Below are 22,235 nucleotides of genomic sequence, written 5' to 3' on the forward strand. Positions count from 1 at the left end.
TCACTCAGGCAAGGTTTTCATGGCTTCACCCCTTCTGGTCTTTCAAGAAACCAGAGGGGGTGTTTGTCAGTGTGAATGAACTAGGGCAGGTCCTCACACTGGAAGTTGATTAAAGTTGGCCCATTGTCTGTCGCAGACCGAGAAGATTTGGGGCCTGAAATCTGTTCTCTCTCCCTCTTAGTTTCCTGTCATCTGCTGATTTAATAAACACACCATCACTGTCCTCATCTAAGTCATGCAAATGTTTAGCAGAGCAGGCCAAGGACAAATAGTTCTATGGCACAGTATAAAGTCCTCCCTTCAGGTGACAACCATCTATTAAACACAACTCTGTGAGGTAAACCACCCAAGTGCTTATTAATCTATCTAACGATTCCAATATTTAGCTTACATTTTTCCATCTTGTCCATAAGGTTTTAAGGAGAGACACTGTCAAACGCCTTGCTGAAGTGTGATTTATATGTCTTGCAATTCTCTGTGCCAAAAGCAGAACGAAGGTTAGACTGGCATGATTTATTCTGAGTGAACCTGTACTGACTCTTGGTGGTCACTGCTGTCCTTTCAAAGTATGTCCACAAAGCATTTCTGTTAAAACCCACTTTGAAATTGCTCTCAAGATGATCATCAAGTCTATTTGGTCTTTAGTTTATAGAACCTTTTTTCTTCCCTTTCTTGAAAACTGGAAAAACATTCAATCCTCTCCAGCCTCCCGAGACTTCTCTCATTCTTCATAGTTGTTCAGAAAGTATCCATAGCATTTCAGCTTTCATTATTTCTACAAGACCCTGGTGGTATAATTTGTGCGGATCTGGAGACCTGAACTTTCTGAGAGCAATGGGGGGTATTATAACCAACCCTGGTTTCCCTCTTGAAATGTTTGCATTACCTCTTCTAATATGAAGATCAATCTTCTTGAGATAAGCTAGGAGGAAAAAAATAAACTGGACCCAAGTAGTTCTATTTTTATCCATGATCAATTAATAGCAACCTCTGTCCCAAGCATGAAGACTTACTTATCTTTCTTTTTCTTGATATACTCTTTAAAAGGCGTTTTTGTTGTTGTTATCATTGGCACTTAACAGAGCTAAAACCCAGAAATGTGCTTATACAGTATTTATGGGTGTCTGATATCATGCTATTTTTTTTTTCCATAATGGTGGAAATTCCAGAGCCACCCAATCATCATGAGACCTAGCTCTATTTAGCTCCTGATTTTGGAGGTCTGAAAGATCCTAACCCCTGTGCAGAACAAGTACAGTTTTTTTACAGTTATTGCCATCATTTGCTTAAGCTAATGTGGGTGAGTCTCCTTTCTTTATAATAACCAAACAAGCCTAACCAGAACCATTCATCCATTCAATGAAGTTTTGGAGAGCTACTATGTACCAGGGACACCTGAAGCTGCCCAAGAGTAAGAGCCCTCTCTTCTCCTTGTTTTGGCATTTCTCCTCTTAACAGTCCCATGATTCGGGATTTGATTACCCTTAATCTCATCATCATCTTATACAATATTACCTGCCTTCCATTTTACATAGTTTGTTGTATCCTGTCTAGGAGACCTGTGTCCTTTCATATGTGTCTAATATTCTATTTCTGAGCTGCCCTGTGTGGTCACCACTAGTCACATGTGGCTATCTAAATTTAAATACTTAAAGTAGCACAAAATTTAAAATCTAGTTCCTCAGTCACACTAGTGACATTTCCAGTGCTCAATAACCATGTGGCTAGTGGCTTCCATATCAGACAGTGCAGATACAGAATATATCCCTGATCATAAAAGCTCTCTTGGACAATGCTGGTCTAGCTATTTCTCAAGCCCTTTGAAGTTCTTCTCAAGCAGCAAGGCTGGATGCATTCGACAGAGTTGGCACGTACTGACTGTCCTTGTCCAGAGGGCTTTATGGCAGTGGACTCCTGTGGCTGCCCCTTTAACGTAGTCTAGGTGCTTGGTTTAGACACTCCTGTAAAGGCAAGTGATTACAATGCACATCAGTTCCTTTGCTCTTCAAGGAACCACAGTTTGCAAATGAATGTGAGTGAATATTTCCCAGATCCCATTGAGGGTCACTGTGATGATCATGCCCCACAAAAAGCTGGCGCTTGCAGACACTCAAAATGTTTGCTTGAATGAGGAAATGAACGAAGAGTGGTCTCTTCAGTCCCTGAAACATGTTCTTGAAAAGTCAAAGAAAGGTACCCTGGCGTCAGGAAGGAAGAAAGAAAGAAAAGAAAGAGAGCGAGAGAGAAAGAAAGAAGAGAGGAAAGAAAGAAAAAGAAAGGAAGAAAGATTCCACAGGTACCTACCGAATCTCTCTCCTCCATCTTTATTTCTCTGCTTCCGGGTCAGAGCGAGACTTAGGGGTGGGCTGGGATGCAGGTGCCAGAGGAAGGAAGTAGGGAGGAAAGGAAGGAAGTAAAAAAAGGAGCATCACATAAGAGGGAGAGAGTCACAGCGTTTTAAAATGCGAAAGGATCTAGGGTCCATTTAGCCTAGCTCCTCACGTCACCAATGAAATATGGACATTTCATTTGGCATTTAATACAAATCTGCTGAAAAAAAAATGAAGCAATTGAGGTCAAAAGACGTAGGTTAAGCGAAGTGTCTAGAGTTACAAAGCTAGTGAGTGTCGGAGCAGGGGCTAGAAGCCAGCCCACCTATCCCGTGATTTCCCACCGCAGGCTCAGACCACCCCTCCCCCAGCCCCAGGGAGAACAGCAAGGAGGGGAATGCGGGGTGGGAAGCAAGCCAGGGGGAAGGAGAGAAAGTAAATTTGTGTATCAGCTGTCAGCCTCCCTTGTGATTTTCTTTCTTTAAGCAGAAAAAAGTTTCCTGGCCACGTCACCTACTCAGTCTGAACCTCGTGGTTTCCCCATCCCCAGGGCAAGCTCTCATCAGCAGGGACCTTGCCTAGACTGTACAATGCCACCACTAGCTGGTGACCCCGAGCGAGGTACTGGTTGACTAACTTACTCAGGTTGCACTTAGTTTAGTTCATCGCTTGTCCCTCATAATCTTGGTCCAGATCCAAACTGATTTCTGAAGCAGCTTGGCGTTCCTAAAATTTCACCTACGCTAGAGCAGAAACACACTTTGAAACAGAGTTTGATGAGGAGTTTAAATAGAATATTCGAGTGACTTTATCAAAGCACCTCCCCTGTTGATCCTAGATAATTAAGACCTGGAGCAGGTTTTCGAAAATGTTTCACATTCCCTTTACTTCTTATCTCTAGAAAACTCTCCAGGTCAAGAACTTTGGCATCTTGAGTATAGAGTTGGAGGTCATACAGATCTGATTTCTAGTGAAAGCTGTCACACAGTTGTTACCACGCGGAGGGAACTTATTCTCTCAGTTCCAACTTAGATCGTAATAGGAGCGTATGAGCACTGGGGAAGAAGGTCCTTATTATTCTGTGGGACCACACTGCCTGGGAAACATCACGTGGTCAACACATGTTGATTACATGTGTGGCTCTGGGTGACAAGACCCAGGTTTGAACCCTGGCACCCTCGCTTTGCAGCAGTATGACCTTGAGGCAAGTCCCTTGATTTCTTGCTATCTTAGTTTTCTTGTCTGTGTCATAGGGTTCTCATTGTGTCCCCAGAGTAATGAGGACAAATTGAGGTCACGTGTGTAGAAGGCTTAGCACAGAAACCTGGCACTTGATCAACATTAGCTAGCATTATTATTTCCCACTGTCGTACAATCTCTTTATGTACACTTCATCGTCCTTGGGGGCACCAAGCAAGCTGGTTGCAAGCTCTCAGTCAGAAACATCTGCCAAGTGGCAGAATTCACACCACACTTGCGATAAACGTCCTAACTCCTCCACAGCTTCAGCTGGGCCAAGTGAGGTGAGCGTTGGATTTTATGGGTCTGACGAAGACGTTTGAAATATTGTAGGAGACTGTCAAAGAATACTTAGACCCACTCCAAAAGAGGGCCGTTCTTAATTTTCATCTTTCCTGCAAGTCAGAAAGATATATACTCTCCAAATAATGGCAGTTTCCTCGTCCTGAAGTTATGGCAGCTTGGTGATACAATAAACAGCACCCTGTCATAAGGACCGCATAAAACATGGTCTGACATTTCTTTAAAAGTAGAAAGAAACATGACTGCAGCAGATGACCTTTCCTCCGAGGGCACAGCTGTTTTGTGTGGTTAGAGGGACCCGTGGTTTCATACTTAGGGGCTACGATATATGACTGGCTTTTCACAAAGTGTTTCCATGAGAAATTACAGTACGTTCTAAAGGAGAGTGCCAATTCTGCTGCATTCACATTAGGTAGGAGGACTTTTTCCTCTACTCTTGATGTTTTCCAAATGACACTGTGCTGAATTCTTGTGATTAGAAACTTCTTTGGTGTTTGAAGCATTAAGCGGTATCAAGGTTACTGAGGCATCTTCTATTTCCTGGGAAATTTAACTGATGGGCCTTTTGTGGGGTTGGTGGGTCAGCATCTTTGAGGACTCAGCATTTATGAGAAGTCACTCCAAACGCAGTGCTTCCGTGGGTGAGCACTGAGCATCTGAGCATCTCCGGGAAAATGTTCAATAGTCACCTTGTTAACAGATAGTAGGTAATTTCCATTTTCTCGAAAAATGTTTGTCCCTCCTATAGAATGTTATTTGTGTAATGCCTTAAAATGGTGATGAAAAAGTAAAACAATGGGTCTAAAGTTTCTAATTGTATATGTGTTATGTTGGCGAGACTGGATGTTTTCCTTCTTTGCTTCTTTTCCAAGTTATCTTAACATGTTTTACTTACTTCCTAATGAAATTAAAAAGAAAGCTTATATCTTCATTTAGTTTTCGACTGAGTTTCCCCTAGGCATCCATGGTTACTGCAAACAATCCCATTAAAGCGCCGGACACACTGCCACCTCCCCAAACTCTGTTCTCTAAATTAGAATAGTAAGTCCTTGGAGAGGGGAGTTTGGCAGCCTTTCTGCAGGACTGGGGGGGTGGATTAGATGCCAATTACTGACGGCCGTGGTGCCAATAGAAAAATGTGCTCCAATTGCTTGTCTCCAAAACCCTGCTACTGACCTGCCAACAGCAGGGCATTGAGTGCACGTCCCAGTATGATGGGAGATTTGTTCTGATTTATCTCTGCTCTCTCGCCTTGTCCCCTGTGTGTCCAAACCTGGGACTATGCAAAAGGGGCTGGTTTGGTTTAGAAGTACAAGCTGAGACGCTGAAACAGTTGACTTATTGGTAATTAGACCACACTGGTATTGAACCCGTGACCTCAGCCTCATTAGAGCTGCGTTCGGGCCAACTGAATTGACCAGAAACAGATTCAAAACAGTGAGTGATAGAGGTCTTTGGTGCAGGGTCAAAGGCCTATTTACACTACCCAGTATCATAAGTGGCTTCTTACTCTAGCATGTTAAAGGAGCAGCGCTGAGAAGAATGGCCATGTGGATGGGTCACAGCTCTCTGCTTCATATATGTGGATTGTAAAGCACTGCTGCTCTGGCCAACTCCTACCTGACTTTAACTGGATCTCCATGTAATTCAAGGGTTAATAAAGGGAGCAACAAGTGTTTTAACAGGACTTTTTTTTTTTTTTCTCTTTCACTTGCTAATGGCTAATAGTAACAAAAACACTAGGAGTAAAGCCCATTACTTTAGGAATGATTTGCTTTGAATGACACTCTTTGATTTAAAGCTATCCATGGCTAATCATTATTTTCACTCTTTGCTTTTCAAGGAAGTCTAAAAACAGATGCCTAGTGTTCATTTTGTGTAGAAAAGGAATCAGTTTCTCAGTGGTAGAGCAGGATACATGGAAAAGGCAGGACACAGAATGAGGAGAGTCACTCTGTGCTAAATCAATGAAATGGAACAGAAATGGACTCAAAATAACAGAACTTTTTTTTTAGGTGATAAGACTGGCATTTCAACTCAGTGAGAAGAGAAAGGATTACCTAATAATGGCTAGCCATTTAATAAATGTAAATTTCTCCTTCAGACCACACCCAAAGTAAAGACTTTCCTGTGAAAACAAAACTTTATAGTTCTAAAAGATAATGAAGTAATTAAAAAATAACAATCTTGGAAAGCCTAACAATGCATGAAAATATAAAAACTATAAAGAAAAATATGAAATAATTTGACTCCATAAAAATTTATCATGAAAACTTAGGTATACCAGATACTAAATATATTAAAAGGCAAACTGGGAGACATTATTTTTGGTCCTTATGGAAGAGTTAATCACAAGATATTTGTGGTGCTTATGGAATACTTAATAATAAAGCATTTAGAAATCGACAAGAAAAAGAGGAATGAATTCAAAGACACAGAAGAAATGAACATCACTTTACATAAGAAGAAGTGTAAATGGCCAGTAAACCCATGAAAAATATATTTAGCCTCCCTGGTAAACGTCAAAAATTGCACATTTTAAACAAATGAAAGTTCATTTTTCTTCCAAAAAATCAGCAAAGATAAAAGTAAAAATGCTGGCAGTGCTGCAGGGAAATTCATACTTTTTTATACTACTTGTGGCTGTTCAAGCGCTCTAACTTACTTAGGGGGACATTTGGTACAACAGAAGCAAACCTTTAACATTTGACATGCGCTACGACCCCAAAACTCTACTTGTAAGAACCAATCCAAAAGAAATAATCATGGTTACACGCAAAGATGTTGCTATTAGAATGCTGATCAAAGCATTCTTATGATAACTAAAAATTGGAAACAGCTTAAATCCCCAACAATGGGGAATCCATTAAATATATCATGGTGGGTGGTGTATGACGGAACCTTATGTAACCTTAACATGTTGTAGAAAAAAATTACATTTCATGTCATGGAATAAAATTCACTATTATCTTGTTCAGAAAAAATGTAAAAGTTGTAATATTATAAATTATATGTTATATATGCATAGGGAAAGATGGTAGAATAATATATATCATACATGGCAAAATGTTAAAATACTTTTCTTTAGGCATGGGAATTATGGATGATTTTAAAATGTCTCTTTTTATCAGATGTTTTTCTTTTAGAGTGAATATGTGTTACTTGGAGAACAAAAGATAAAGTACATATATTTTTTCAAATATCATAGATAGCACAGTTTCATCGTGGAGATTAAGTGGCATAATACATAAGAAAGTCCCTAACACAGGATTAGAAAGATGAGGGGGCCTTGGTACCTAGGATTTGAATTTGAATCTAAAAAGTTACCACGTGGTCTGGAAACTTGTAGCACTCTGGATTAAAGAAGATTGACTCACCTAGTTGGTGGATTGTCTGAGTCCCAACTCACTCTCTCTTCCTTTTGTTTTGTAGTTTGACTTTTGATTTTAATGGCTCATACATCTCTCCATAAGATGTCAGGCAAGGTATGGTCAACTAATCTATGACAAAGGAGGCAAGGATATACAATGGAGAAAAGACAGTCCCTTCAAAAGTGGTGCTGGGAAAACTGGACAGCTACATGTAAAAGAATGAAATTAGAACGCTCCCTAGCACCATACACAAAAATAAACTCAAAATGGATTCGAGACCTAAATGTAAGACCGGTCACTATAAAACTCTTAGAGGAAAACATAGGAAGAACACTCTTTGACATAAATCACAGCAAGATCTTTTTTGATCCACCTCCTAGAATAATGGAAATAAAAACAAAAACAAACAAATGGGACCTAATGAAACTTAAAAGCTTTTGCACAGCAAAGGAAACTATAAACAAGACGAAAAGACAGCCCTCAGAATGGGAGAAAATATTTGCAAATGAATCATCGGACAAAGGATTAATCTCCAAAATATACAAACCACTCATGCAGCTAGATATTAAAAAAACAAACAATTCAATCAAAAAATGGGCAGAAGACCTAAATAGACATTTTTCCAAGACATACAGTTGGCCAAGAGGCACATGAAAAGCTGCTCAACATCACTAGTTATTAGAGAAATGCAACTCAAATCTACAAAGAGGTATCACTTCACACGGGTTAGAATGGGCATCATCAGAAAATCAACAAACAATAAATGCTGAAGAGGGTGTGGAGAAAAGGGAACACTCTTGCACTGTTGGTGGAATGTAAATTGATACAGCCACCATGGAGAACGGTATGGAGGTTCCTTAAAAAACTAAAAATAGAATTACCATATGATCCAGCAATCCCACTACTGGGCATATACCCTGAGAAAACCATAATTAAAAAAGACACATGTACCCCAATGTTCACTGCAGCACTATTTACATAGCTAGGTCATGGAAGCAACCTAAATGCCCATTGACAGATGGATGGATAAAGAAGATGTGGTACATACATACAATGGAATATTACTTAGCCATAAAAAGGAACGAAATTGGGTCATTTATACAGACGTGGATGGACCTAGAGACTCTCATACAGAGTGAAGTAAGTCAGAAAGAGAAAAACAAATGTCGTATACTAACGCATATATGTGGAATCTAGAAAAATGGTACAGGTGAACCAGTTTGCAAGGCAGAAATAGAGTCACAGATGTAAAGAACAAACGTATGGACACCAAGGGGGGAAAGCGGGGGTGGGGGGATGGTGGGATGAGTTGGGAGATTGGGATTGACATATATATACTAATATGTATAAAATAGATAACTAATAAGAACCTGCTCTATAAAATAAATTAAAAAAAAAAAAGATGTCAGGCAAGGAACAGAGAGAAAAATAAATTCCGGCCTGTCATTTTCAGATGACCCTGATCTCATTCATCTTCTTCACTATACTGTGAAGCACACTACAGCGTGACTCCCCTTCTATGAGGCAAGCTGGGGGGTGAGCCTTCCTTCTCAAGATTCCTGGATTCAACAGCAACCGCTGTATGATCTATTATGTGACACAGAAGTAGAAATTATGCACATGCAACCAAAACGTCAAAGTGAAGCACGAGGATTGGTTATGGAACCCCAGAATGTTTCGGATGACAGGAATAAGTGCTTGTGTACTGGGGGTCTCTGGCTGGAGGATAGCTTTGGAGTTGTCTTGGAGGCTGGTTACCTGTCGGCATCCTGGATTCACATCTGGGGCCATGGGAAATGAAAAGAAAAGAATGGGAATGGAAAAGGGTGCTTTGTACAACACATCCTTTTAAGATTTGGGGTATAACATACCATTTCTTTGGGATCATTGTGGTAGACCTTATCACTAAGGGGGGGGTGTGTGTGTGTGTGTGTGTGTGTGTGTGTGTGTTTCTGCGCGCTCACAGGGCGCAATGCTTGTGGTTGGTGGTTCTTATAGGTGGGCATTAAGAATTAGAAGAGAATTTTTCCTTATGTCAGTGCAATATGGTGTTGGTGCATTGCTGGTATCTGAAGGACACAATGGCAGTCCTTTTTTGGTGACAGTAAAGGGGCAGAGAAAGAGAGTATGGTAAAAAGAGTATGGAAGTGGAGACCATGCTGTGATTGTCAGGGCTTTTTGTGTGTGTGCATTGTAAACTCCCCACCTAACCCCGAGGTTGCAAGACGTAATTTGGGGAAACTTGTTAGGGGGGTTGGCTGTTCCATGACAGCAAGCAGGGTGGAAAAACTCAGCAATATATGGATTGCTACCATAAATGTAACGTCCCTTTAAACCCAGAGCTTAATTGCCCTGGGAATACATGTGTTACATAGACAAGTGCTCCTTTCTATGATTAATTCAGCTGGCTAGAGCTTGGTACTAATGAGACCAAGGCCAAGGCTATTGGCTCTATCCTCAAAGGAGCTGTTAGCATCTCACGGCTCCAAAACCGAGGTGACACCCTTCACCCTTGCACACAGGGTGTGGGTGAGAGAGTATGATGTCTGACTCCACTTTCAATGCTTTTCCAACACCCCTGCTGTCCGCGCTAACACAATGCCTCTGCTCTGAATGCACTGGCAGTTGGAATGTGGTAAGATGACAATCTAATCAATGACATTGTCTCCAGAGCCTCACTGCACTTAAAAAGTAGAGGCTGCCTGCATTAGAGACAGCATAGGCTGCTCTGTTAGTCCTGCCACCAACTGACTTTCACAGACAAATACAGCTTGATAGGATCTTGAAAAAAACAAGTCTCCATTTTTTCTCCACTTTCTAAGGAGTAGTCGGCAATCTCCAGCATGTACATTTGGAAAGGAATCGAGTTGGATGTTCTACCTGCGTCCCCTGGATTCTCTGCCTTGAAGAGTCCCATCACCTTAGCCCAAAGCCCTTTGTTCTGTGCCCCGTCGTGCAGGGCTTGTTTTCATTACTTCCACACCGTCCCTGTATTTATCAGGATTGTTCGAGTTGCAAGTAATTGAAACTCAACTCAAAGCCGCTCTTTTCGTGCATTCACGTACCTGGGAAGGGCGCTAGGTTTGCTCACAGAATCTAAAGAATAGCTGCAGTGATCAGAGTCTGAGAAACTGGAACGGGAACATGGCCCCCCCCAGAGACCTCGCCCTCTCTCCCTTCCCCCTTTCCTTGTCTTGGCTTCATCCTGCAGAAAGCTTTTCTCCACGTGGTGGCCAGAATTCCCCAACGCACATCCTCCTAGCTTAGCAAAAACCGAGGACCACTACCTTCTCCAGAATCTTTACGATAATCGAAGAAAACGGCTTTCCTATGTCTCAAAGATTGCTTTCTGAGGATTAAAGCACTGACATCGGCCACGTCTACGTCCCGTGTCCACTCCTGCAGCTGGTGTGTCAGGGAAGCAGGAGGCAGAGGCCGGAAGCGGCGACGCCGGCTGCGTGGTGCTGAGCGCCGAGCTGGCTGAGGCGTCGCTGGATGACGTGGAAACGCTGCTGTCCGACGGCGACGGCGCGCTCGGGCGCAGCGAGACTGCGGCGTCCTGCGCGCCGAGCCTCCTGACGGCGCTGCAGGCGGGCGAGCGTCTTGGCTTCGTCACCAACAACAGCAGCGAGACCCGCGAGGCCTGTGCCGCGGAGCTGCGGTGCCTGGGCTTCGGCCGCCCTGCGGGCCTGGCAGCAGCCGCAAGGTCCTCGGCCCGGCCTACTGCACCGCGCTCCACCTGCTGCAGCGCCGGGCCGGCGCGCCGGGCCCAAGGCCTACATGCTGGGCAGCGCGGCCCTGGGCTCAGAGCTGGAGGCCGAGGGCGTGGGGCCCGAGCCGCTGCAGGGTGAACCGCCCCGGTGCCTGGCTGTACGTGCCGCCCGAGCCCAAGGTGTGTGCCGTTGAGACGGGCTTCTACCAGCCATTCAGCTCCATGAAGCTCCCCAAGGCCGTACGCTTCCTGCAGCAGCCATGCCGCCTGCTCGTGAGCACCGACTTGGACCACCGGCTCCCACTTGAGAACAGCTCGCGGGTACTGGCTGGGCTGTCTGGTCCGAGCCATGGAGACGCCGCCCAGCCCCAAGCCCGGCCGCTTCATCCGCCACTGCGGGTTCCAGGAGTGTGGCATCCACCGGGAGTGCACCGTCATGGTAGGTGGTTGCCTGGACACAGACATCCTTCTGGGCGTCACTTGTGGTCTGCAGACCATCCTGACCCTCATTAGGAAGTCTCCACTCTAGGGGTTGTGATAAAAGATTAAAAAAAAAAAAGGAATGGGAAACGTGCTAAGAATAATAGTTACTGCAGTTCTCCTTAACCTTCCCTAAAGCTTAATTGGTTTGCTTAGAGCCCAACATAACAGTGGGCTCTTCTGAAGAAGCCCAGAGTAATACAAATGCACATCAGAGAAAAGAAGTCTCTTTCTGATCATTTGGAATTTCATTTTTATATCGTCATAAGATATCATTTAGGTTCTTCTTTAATAGATAAGAAAACGGATTCACAGATAATTGAAGTGAATTGCCCAAGACAGATTGCCCAATTGGTGAATAACTGGGCAAAAAGCTCAAATCTCGAACACCCAGGTTTATTGTTTTTTCCTGTGTTAGCCTACCTTCAACAGATTTGTTATCAAACTCATCACTGGCTTCGATGGTGGGAAGTTCAAGCAATGAGTGAAGGTCCTCCTTGATGGTTTTCAAATCCCATTGCTAGGGCAGCCTCTTCTCTTGTCTCCAGGTCAGTAGGCATATCTGCTCTTAGGGGTTAATGGAATAGGTGGGTCCAGTCAGCTGCAGACCTGGGACTCAATAAATCCAGGCCTCCTTGTCTTGGTCATGTGGGCTTTCTGGAGCCTGTGTCACAGCATCTGATCAGAAGGAAAGGAAGAGAGAGATCAAAATTCAAACACGGTCTGGGATTCCACTTCTACTCAAGACGTAGAAAACCCCAAGAGAACACTGCTTCTGCCCTAACAATGAGAAAAAGCTGGGTAGCCTCTAAAATCCTAACTTCTTTTTCAGCCCATGAGAGAGCTGAGGTCACAAGGCAACCCCAGCGGAATTCCAGGGTAGGAAGGGTAGTAAGGCACTTCCAGGAGACGGGCACAGAGGAACTGCTGTGCTTTTTGCAGAGCATGGGACGAGGAGGTAATGGGCAGAAGCAACTGCCATTTTAGCAAATTTTTAGAGGCCAAGTGTGGGCTGATGTTAATTGTTAGTTACTTGGCCGTTGACAGTGTGTTGGGCACTGAGCAGAGGAGGGGCTGTTCCGAAGTGGTCAGCCTGATCTTGGCTCTCTTTCTTCTGGAGTACTGGAAGATGGGTGTATTGGTTATCTATTGCTGCGTAACACATTATCCCTTTAAGCAGCTTAAAACATCATACATTTATCATCTCGAAGTTTCTGTGAGTCAGGAATCCTGGTGCAGCTTAGCTGGGGACCTCTGACTCGGGGTCTCTCAGAAGGCTGCAGTGAAGCTGTTGGTCATGGCTGTGGTCATCAAGGCTTGCCTGGGGAAGGGTCTGCGTCCAAGCTCATGTCCATGGCTGTTGGCAGGGCTCGGGTCCCCACTGGCTGCTGCCACAGGCACAAGTTCCCTGTCACATGGTCTCTATTCGGCAATTCTCAACATGACAGCTCACCTCCCTCAGAATGAGTGGGTAAACGAGAGAGCCAGAGCGGATGCCACAGGCTTTTTGTCACCTCATCTCAGAAGTGACATCCCATCATTTCTGCTGTATTCCGTTCATTAGAAGTCAGTCACTAGGGCCATTAAAGGGGAGGAGACTGCACAAGGACGTGAATACCAGGAGGCGGGGATCATTGGTGGCCGTCTTAGTGGCTGCCTACCACACAGGGAGCCAAAGTTAACTATTATACCCATAGGGCAGGAGGTAGTAAGTAGGTGTGAGGGGTGTTATGTGCCAAGTTTTGCAAGTCCTGGAGCCTTGACAAGAAAGTTGGGTCCGGCAGGCAACAAGGATTTGAGACTCAGTTGGGTTAGGGTGGAAGGGCACCAAGTCTTAAGAATGATCAAAGAAGGAAGAAAACAGACACACGTGCCCAATGTTTTTGTTGTGTCATTAAATTCTTGAAACACAGCCATGCAAAAGGTATTAGCCCCATTTTACAGATGAAGAAATTAAGGCCCAGAGACGTTAGCTCTCTTTCTCATGATTACACACGTATTGTGGTGATGGTTGCACAACTCTGTAAATATACTAAACGGTCATTGAATTGTATACTTAAAATAGATACATTCTAGGATATGTAAATTATATTTCTATAAGTTTTTTTTTTTTTCTTAAAAGACCACACAGGTAGTATGTGGTAGAATGGGAAATTTCAGACCTAATTGTTTTAGACTCTGTATTAGTTTGCTGGGGCTGCCATAACAAAATACCACAGACTGGGTATTAAACAATAGGTGTTTATCTTCTCACGGATGTGGAGGTTAGAAGTCCGAGATCAAGGTGTTGGCAGGTTTGGTTTCTTCTGAGGCCTCTCTCCTTGGCTTGTAGACGGCTGCCTTCTCCTGCGGCTGTTTTAACACCGACTCTCCGCTGTCCATACACATCCCTGGTGTCTCCTTGTGTGTCCAAATCCCCTCTTCTTAGAGAGTCACAGGTCAAAATTGGATTAAGACCCACCTTAATCATCTCATTTTAATTAAATCACTTCTTTAGAGACTTTATCTCCAAATATGGTTATAGCCTAAGCTACTGGGTATTATGACTTCAACATGTGAATTTTGGGGAATATAATTCAGCCCATAACAGACTCCAAAGCTTATGTTCTTTTTTTTTTTTTTTTGCGGTACGCGGGCCTCTCACTGTTGTGGCCTCTCCCGTTGCGGAGCACAGGCTCCAGACGCGCAGGCTCAGCGGCCATGGCTCACGGACGGGCCCAGCCGCTCCGCAGCATGTGGGATCTTCCGAGACCGGGGCATGAACCCGTATCCCCTGCATCGGCAGGCGGACTCTCAACCACTGCGCCACCAGGGAAGCCCGCTTATGTTCTTTTGTATACACTTTTCAGACAATAGAAATCTACTGTTGTATTTGTTAATGAATTCAGCTGATAAATGTTATCCTGGCTTTATTAATATAATATTTGTTTTATTCGGTAGAACAGTAATGGGAAAATTCTAATTCATACAGATAAGTATTTGCAAATGGTAACAGTTTTAAATGAGCTCATACTGCAGTCTCTAGATACTCTTCAAACAAATTGATTCAAAGCCCAAAAGAGGAATAGTTGGATTCTTTAAAAAAAAAAAAAAAAAAAAAGTTGAATGACTACCAATATTTAACATCTGTTAATATCATTTATCACAAAGAGATGTTAAATAAAAAGCATCCAAAATGTAGAATAAATGCTGAGACTGTTTGTAATGTGCTGTTATCACATGTCTTGTCATCTCTTTACTGGTTACTATACAACTTATCACACACTGGGAGAGCTCATCCTCCCAGCAGATGTGCGTGAGCCTGGCCTGACTTGGCCTGTGCCGGCCAACGCATGCAAAAGGAACATTCGTGCACAATCGTACATGAGGAGATGCACGTGGGCCTAGGTTTCGTAAAAAGTCCAGGCACCCAAGTTAACTTATTGGTGTCCTGATGTGTTAACATTTAATATTGAGGCACTTGACAGTGTATTTTACTGTTTTCTTAGGTAAAAGTAATTTTTAAAGATACTTGAATCAAACATTTGTGGGACTCCAGTGAAACCTAGCGTTTAGGTAAGCAGTTTGAAACTACCTGAAATATATACTGAGGCTCTCACGCCTCCAGGGGACCCGTCCGTTTAGAAAGACAGACCCCTGGCCCCTGGGCTTGTACCAGCTGCATCAGAGCATACACTGGAGGATGGGAGACCCACTGAGGGAAAAACCAGGTATGTGCTTGAAACAAAAATTCCAGCACAATTTGAACTAAACACTCCATTCCTGGTTTAAAGAGTGACTTGAGAATCCCCATTATCTCCTCTCCAGATCAATGACAAACCTTAGCATTCCTCAGGAAGAATCGAATGTCACTTAAAACTGCCTTTTTGTCTGCTTCCTCCCTCAATTAGAAGCCTTTGTAGGGCTGAGACCAAATGAGTCCATAAAAGGGCTTATTTACCGTTTGGCGCTCAGCTGAAGCCAGACTCACACTTTCTCCCTGGTGCTCATTTATTCTCTCTCCACACTCCTCTTTCCCATCTTTTAAACCAATTAGGGGAACTGCAGATTTGGTTCATGTGCCACAAAAGCTGGTTTTTTTTTTTTTTTTTTTTGAGTATTGAGTTTTTCAGTCAACAAGGAGCGGCCAGCCAAGATCCCTTTATCTCAAAGATAAACAAAGGCAGCTAATGAGGGAGGTGGGAGGACTGGAGGAAGGAGAGGGACATTCTGGAAGCTTTAGTAATTTTTTGGAGGAGATAACATGATCTCATGCAGGCTGAAGTTTCTGCACTGGTTCAGCGAAGAGTCTCGAGATCACGCAGTGCTTATCCACTGGATGGCAACAGAGAGCCGTCTATGCCTTTGTCCCGGCTCCTGGCTGAACTTCACCTCCATGCTGCTGAAGTTTAAAATCCCCTCTCTTTATTGCGTGGAACAATACCAAGAACTTTGCTTAAGAGCTGTCTGATTGTTGGCTGTTTAGACCCTACCTTCTCAACCTTTGCCCTTATCCTATATCTTCAAGTCCAACTGTATTTTTCCTTATAAGGAGCAGAGATTTGGGTATATACTGTCAGTCATGTTTTAGCCTCTGGGGAAAACTGCCAAGCAACATTTTCCCCTTTCTCTTTTACGTGAGAGGGTTTGCTCCTCTTTGAAAGTCTTTTTTTTTGTTGTTGGTTTGCTTCAAATTGAGAAGAACTAAGTAGCCAGCCTTGCTGGGTATGAAATTGTTCACCACCTACTTGCGAACAACAGTTTGACCTGGTCCCCTGGCCTTGGGAAAGTCACTGCCTCCTGGCTTGGTTTGACCAGCAAGGGGGCAGTGTGAGGTTTTCTGGGAGGTGTGAGAGAAGAGTGAGGAAGGTCAAGGGGCTTCCTGCTGACGGGAGACAGAGCCTCGGTTATACAGGGCCAGCACCAAGGCCTGTGGGGGTTGATGCTCTCCTGGGACTTAATCGATGGCGGTGTTGTAAGAACAAAAAAGTTGCCAAGGAGGAGTTGTAACGGGATGTGGGGCAGAGAGAAAACGGCAGCTTCTTGCTGTAGCCATGTAGCAAGTTTGAAATAGTCAGAAAGCTCTTTGGCTGTGAGTGCAATGGGTATGTGTAGGTGCCACTGGCTTGCCTGTCACTTAGGGAAAGGAAAGAAGGGAAGAGAGAATTAAGTTAGAAGAAGAAGACAAGAAAGAAGAGGGAGAAAGACTGAGTGGAAGAATGATGGAACCTTTTCACGATGTAGGTCGCCGTTTAAGACAACCCCCGCTGGGACCCCCAGAGCCTTGCTGCTGTGGGGTCAGCAGCCACTCACTCGGCTCTCTGCCCAGGTCGTGTGTAGGGCACCTCAGGAGCCAGATTCTGACCCCTGGGAAGTCAAGGTGGCCACAGGCTGGCTGGCTGATGGGTGCACAGCTGGCAAATCCCCTGGGCTGTGGCTCAGAGTGGGAGTCAGAGGAAGCACGCCCCACGGCAGTGTCTGTTAAGCAGAGAACTTGAACAGGATTGTGCAAGTTCCAGAGGGGCTGGGCCAGCAGGAGAAGGCAGTGTGGCCGAAGAGGCCTGTGTGAAGGACAGAGAAAAGGAGAAAGGAAATGCTAAGGGAGGCTGCCTGACCACAGGAGGGTGACTATTCAGGAGACCCTTAGGTGGGGATGCCCAGATTCTTCGAGGCTTGGACTTGTCTGTGACATCTGTTGAACCACATTGAATATAATCTCCTACTGAATCAAATAACACTGTATTGTACTGATGTAGCCTTATATACAAGAGAGGATGGTTCTTGGCTAACAGGACATTGGAAAGAGGGGAGAGGGACCTTCTCTTGAGAGGTGACAGCAGTTGCTTCTGCTCTTGGCTAAAACAAGAAACCATTTTTCTATTTCAAAGCCTGTGTATGCCCATCTGTCATGTTTGCAGCATTTTAGATTTCCTGAATGTTTAGCTGCCAAAACATCTTCATTTCACGTCTAGCAACATTGAGGTCAGGGTATGGATGTACACTGAGTTTCTCAGACCAATTGCAAGTTCCGACTTGATCGTTGAATTGTTTTTGTTGGCTTCAACCCTTGGGAAAAATAAAACTATATACACGTACAAGACTTCACATATTTCAAAGCACGGTCATGTCCACTACCTGCTTTGCTCCACATAGCAATTGTGAGGTAGGGAGGGCATGATCAGTAGTCCTAATCTACCAGGTGCAGATGTTTTAGCCCAGAAAGTATTAAAGTGACTTATCTATGGCCACCTGTAAGGTGTTAAAAGCATGGGGTGCAAGTCAGGTTTCTGGTCTCCCAATCTAGTGTTCGTTTTACTTTTTAGCTTGACAGTTATTTTTCTTTTAAAATATTTTATAAGATATTATATTTATGTTTATAAGATGCTTTATTAAGTATATCTTTATTTTCTTTGTTAGCTTCATCGCTATTCTCAACTTTCTTTAGAAAGTGACAACAGAACATATGACAACAGAACATATCAGAAAAAGCATCATAATGTCTCATTACCTTCCTTGGCTGTCTGCGTGGCAGGGGATAGGTAGAGAGTGGGGAAGAAAAAGCATCATAATGTCACATTACCTTCCTTGGCTGTGTGCGTGGCAGGGGATAGGTAGAGAGTGGGGAAGATTTTAGGGCTGGAGTTTGGCAAAGGGAAAACTGTAGGGTGACTCCATCCTCTGAGTTCCGGAGCAAGCCCTTTAACATTCACAGTCCTTGCCAGTGTGTGTTTGCTATTTTCCTTCTACTAGGAGAATTGTTTATTTCTCTTGGATACAACTTTTGTGTATCTTAAAATGACTCAAGAACTCAAAGAACTTGTGCTCAAGTGAAGGAATCTGATTTCTCATAGTAAGAGGTTTTTACCTGATGATTAGAAGAGGGGATACTTTTTTTAAGGTGAAAATATATAAGGTATTACCATTCTGAAGGATTCTTTGATTATGTCTTGATAATTTTCAGTGTAATGAGTTTGGGAAATCTCCCAAGCCATAGAACTACACTGGCAGACAGTGAAATGGTTTTAAAAGTCTTCTTCAAGTTCGCCACTTTTGGTTGCTCTCTGTATTCTAAATCACCCAGACATCCAGTGGGATTTGGAACTGGCCCTATTGGAACCTCCAGCAGTAAGACTTCATTACACTATCCCTCATTTAATCTTCTCCTGTAAGATATTCCTAACACTGGGTCCCTTGGCAAACACCCTAAAGAAGTTTCATTTCAATATTGCTTTGTATTTATATAACGTCTGTATCTAAGGAGCTTAAAAACACTTATGAAGCCCATGCTTCATTACTTAGTTTAACCAAAAAGAAAGTCAACCCACTTCATATTAACAAATTTAAGTGCTCCCTTTGAGATAGGTAATAAGAATAGCACTTTGTCTGCATGACACATTTCTCTTCCGAGAAGCTTGAAGTAATTTGAGCAACTGAACTACCGGAGAAAATAAAGAACAGGTAGGGCAAGTGCTTGGTCTTACATAACCCAGTAAAATGGGGGCAGAGTGGAAATCAGAGATAGAATATCTGACTCGCCCGTTACCCTTCCGTTAACACTGGTGACAAGTATGGTGACGGTAAATTTTTAAAAAGTGGAAGGGGACTTTCTTTTGTTATTCCTTGTTACAAATCTTGGGCCGTTTCGGTTTTTTTCTTGACTAAACATCCGTAACTACTTGGAAGAATCTCCCACTCTTGCCTCTGCCTCTGGGTGTGAGGTTGAAATCTTTATGTCCTGGCTGATTCTCCTAAGATGTTGGCAGACAGGGCAAAACATGATATATGGTGAAGTACCAGTTAACCCAGTACTTGGGGTGGCGGCAGTGGTGGGGAGTTAGGCGTTTTAGTTCTTTGAATCAAGTAGCTAAGTGAATGTTACATTGTAAACCCTTCCCCCTTTTTTTTTTTTTGCCGTACGCGGGCCTCTCACTGTTGTGGCCTCTCCCATTACGGAGCACAGGCTCCAGACGCGCAGGCTCAGCGGCTATGGCTCACGGGCCCAGCCGCTCCGCGGCATGTGGGATCTTCCCGGACCGGGGCACGAACCCGTGTCCCCTGCATCGGCAGGCGGACTCTCAACCACTGCGCCGCCAGGGAAGGCCAACCCTTCCTTTTTCAATGCTTGTTATCCGTTCTCCTGAAGTGGGGAGCCCCTGGTTGAGTCTCCCCTTGATGCAGGCTCTCCGAGTTCTCCGTCCAGACGGTGGCTCTTCATTGTCAGACTTGCTGATACATCAAACCGGAGAAGCAGGAACGACCGTGTTCTGATCTCCATTATGTACCCCTGGGCTGTATCGTCGACAAATATTGGAGAACCGTGTGCGTTTGATATTTACCTGTTCCTTGACCCCTCTTCTCTCTTCCCCTGAATCCCGTTCTTCCAGAGGCTTGGCTGGGTGGCACCTCATCCCACAAGGGTTCAGCATAGTGGAGAGGCACATGGGGGGTGGGGACTGTGTCTGAGAGTGTGGTGGGTGCTTCAGAAATCTGGGATTTCTGTCCTTCCTGTATCCCCCTCTGTCCTCCTCTTGGAAAACTCAGAATGCAGTTCGGGAAAGGCAGAACTTTGCCTTGCTGTTTCTCCGTTTCTTTTTTAATTGAAATATATTTGACATACAACATTGCGTAAGTTTAGGGCATACAACATGTTGATCTGACACATTCATGTATTGCAGTATGATTGCCGTTGGAGCGTTAGCTAACACCTCTATCACATCACATAATTATCAGTTCTTTTTTGTGGTGGGAAGAATTAAGATCGAGTCTCTTAGCAAGTTGGATGTTTATATCCATATTTTATTTTTTGAACTGATTCTGATGCCTGATCTCATAGCCTGTGCCCTGCACTATTCCTTTATCTGTCATTGAAGTTGGGGGGGGAAAATAATAACATTTTCAGTCTCCTAAAAAGAACACTCTGGTGCCTCCTAAGAGAAATCTGACTTCCCAGTTCCCTTCAACAGCATGAGCTGGTTCCTCAAACACAGCCCAACAGGGAACTCCTCAGGGAAAGCGCGTTGTAACTGGCCGTTCCTGTGCTTTTAGGGTAGGTTTCCTTGCCCCAGAGAAGTCTGATTTAAGCTAAAGGGAAATAGAAGCTGAGGGATCAATTGTCCAGAGACTCCAGGCTTCTTAGAGCAAATATTCCATAGCAGAGACCTCTGGGCTGCTTGGCGCAGATTCGGCAACCTGGACTTGGCCCCCATCTCAGAGCACATATGGCGTTCCATGTCAGGATCACACACAGCAATATACCATACTGCGCACGGGGAAAATATTTATGGGATAATAAATGTGAGCAAACCATGTTTGTGCTCGGTGCACAATTGCCAGTAGAATATGTAGATGAACGGATTTCTTATTTTCCCGTTTAAGGAGCTGTGGCCAGATGCCCCTTCAGACACATCTAGGAGCACAAACAGTTTTCAGCTCCAGGGCAAGGGATGAGGCTGGGGGAACAGGACAGCGTTAACTGGCTTAGGACTAATGCTTGTAAAGGACACCGGGACTTCCATGTGTGGTCTGGCTGAACAATGAACAAAGATTTTTTTTTTCCTTTAAAAATGGATTATATCGTTTTTATATATATGGAGTGTGGATCAACCCTGTGAAACAGACTTTATGTAGACCCTTGCAAGCACCAAGAAGAAAGCTAAGGTGATAGACCATCGTTTTGGCAAACATGACAGAAATCCAGGGGAAATTACCTAATTCAGATGAACTTGTCTGTTTGCAGTACAGATCTCATTGTTCAGGGATTTTGAGTCAAAGAATTCAGAAAGTACATTTTCAACCACAAACTGCATTGGATACCATGTGAACCTCCCAACATCAGTGCAGTGTTACCGAGTAATTATTGTACCTTGATTTGTAAAGAGCCCAGAGAAGAATTTAAAAAATCTCAAAAAATACATTCCAAGGTTAGATTATTTTAAATTCCACGTTTAGTAACTGTTGTACAAGTATCTTAGCAGAGGGGCAGATTCATTGAATAAAGGAAATAATTAGTGTTCAAGTATCGTTTGCACAGTTGGGTAAATTTTTAAACAACATTGAAAACTGAGGTTGCGTTTCTTTTTGTGGAAGAAATCTCTGATAGTTTTCCTGCATGCCTGCCATTGTTATGCAGTGGGTAGATTTTCCTTCACATTCTTTCTGCATTATTGTAACAGACAAGTCTAAGACACTGTCTAATGTTAATGCTACACACTGCTGCCAATTATAATCAGAGCTAGTCAAAATAAACAAATTAAACAAATAAACATGTCAAAACAGCTCTGAGTTAGCGAAAATAAGCCAAGTCTGAACTCTCCCAGTGTTTCGGCATAAATGATGGGCTGTGGGTTGTAAAACGCTCCATAACATTTTTTCACCTTTGCTAGGGGAAAGGTGGGTCAGTTTAGAATTACAGTGCCGCTCGACTTTGAGAAAGGGGTCTGCGGCTGAAACCAAATCAAACCCAAATGTTGCTGGCTTCACTGAGGGTAGTAATGATCTGCCGCATGTTCTAAATGCCTTAAAAAAGAAAGAAGGGAAGAAAGGAAAAGCAGTTGATTCTTTGCTGACGTGATGCCAGAACCCCTAAATCACTGGAGAGGTTGAACACAACGCAGGTGAAACTATACCAAAGGCGGAGGTACATTTCAATGCGAAACATACTGTCACTGTGACATTTCCCAATCAGCACATTTAAAATACTAGGCAATTAAGTTAGAAAGCTCTATTGGCTTCAAGAAGGAATATAAAAGATGACTTTGCTACCCAAGTAGGATATCTTGGCCAGAGCTTGTAATAAAGTGAGGGGTATGAGGTAGAAGTTGC

At 43.7% G+C, this 22,235-nt stretch overlaps 1 pseudogene; it reads left to right on the plus strand.

Annotated features, from left to right (window-relative positions):
* Positions 1–2,078: 2,078 nt before the first annotated feature.
* On the plus strand, positions 2,079–11,484 carry LOC115864990 (glycerol-3-phosphate phosphatase pseudogene; annotated as a pseudogene).
* The last annotated feature ends 10,751 nt before the right edge of the window (positions 11,485–22,235 follow it).

The sequence above is a fragment of the Globicephala melas genome, chromosome 6, assembly GCF_963455315.2.
Source record: "Globicephala melas chromosome 6, mGloMel1.2, whole genome shotgun sequence".
Taxonomy (NCBI): domain Eukaryota; kingdom Metazoa; phylum Chordata; class Mammalia; order Artiodactyla; family Delphinidae; genus Globicephala; species Globicephala melas.